We start from the raw sequence: 1,062 nt of genomic DNA, 5'->3' as shown, positions 1-1,062 counted from the left end.
GTGCAATGTTTGTACAAATAACATTTTACGAATACAAGTAAACATAGATTGAGGGTAAGGGCAGTGACGGTAAGTGGCAGCTGCGGTGGCGGCGGCGGTGGGCGCGGATCGCGAAGTGTCGCCTTCAGGGACTGCCGCCCTAGGCGGCAGCGTGCGGGCTAGCAGACCTCGCCTCCAGTTTGCCGGAGCTGAGGAAGTAGCGGGGCCGCCTCCGGGCCAGCCTCTCCTCGCTCTGCCAGCCGGTCCCGGCGCCGAGGGCGCGGCGACGCTCGGCCACCATGGGCTGCACATTGAGCGCCGAGGACAAGGCGGCGGTGGAGCGCAGCAAGATGATTGACCGCAACCTCCGGGAGGACGGCGAGAAGGCAGCGCGGGAGGTCAAGCTGCTGCTGTTGGGTGCTGGTGAATCTGGAAAGAGTACAATTGTGAAACAAATGAAAATTATCCATGAAGCCGGCTATTCAGAAAAAGAGTGTAAGCAGTACAAGGCAGTGGTCTACAGCAACACCATCCAGTCCATCATTGCCATCATTAGAGCCATGGGGCGGTTGAAAATCGACTTTGGGGACTCAGCTCGGGCAGATGATGCTCGCCAACTCTTCGTGCTTGCTGGGGCTGCAGAAGAAGGCTTTATGACTACAGAGCTCGCTGGTGTCATAAAGAGACTGTGGAAAGACAGTGGCGTGCAAGCCTGCTTCAACAGATCCCGCGAGTACCAGCTGACTCCGCAGCATACTATCTGAATGACTTGGACAGAATAGCACAACCAAATTACATCCCAACCCAGCAGGATGTTCTCAGAACCAGAGTGAAAACGACAGGCATTGTGGAAACCCACTTTACCTTCAAAGATCTTCATTTTAAAATGTTTGACGTGGGAGGTCAGAGGTCAGAGCGGAAGAAGTGGATTCACTTGCTTTGAAGGCTTAACGGCCATCATGTTCTGTGTGGCCCTGAGTGACTATGACCTGGTTCTTGCTGAAGATGAAGAAATGAACCGTATGCATGAAAGCATGAAGCTGTTTGATAGCATATGTAACAACAAGTGGTTCACAGATACGT

General features: G+C 53.5%; 1 pseudogene; it reads left to right on the top strand.

The window, feature by feature from the left end:
- The first annotated feature begins 187 nt into the window (after nt 1-187).
- The window catches only part of LOC116097625, a 1,645-nt pseudogene continuing 770 nt past the window's right edge, over nt 188-1,062 (top strand).

Source organism: Mastomys coucha, unplaced genomic scaffold (assembly GCF_008632895.1).
Source record: "Mastomys coucha isolate ucsf_1 unplaced genomic scaffold, UCSF_Mcou_1 pScaffold19, whole genome shotgun sequence".
Classification (NCBI taxonomy): domain Eukaryota; kingdom Metazoa; phylum Chordata; class Mammalia; order Rodentia; family Muridae; genus Mastomys; species Mastomys coucha.
This window is presented reverse-complemented; position numbering and strand designations above follow the sequence as displayed.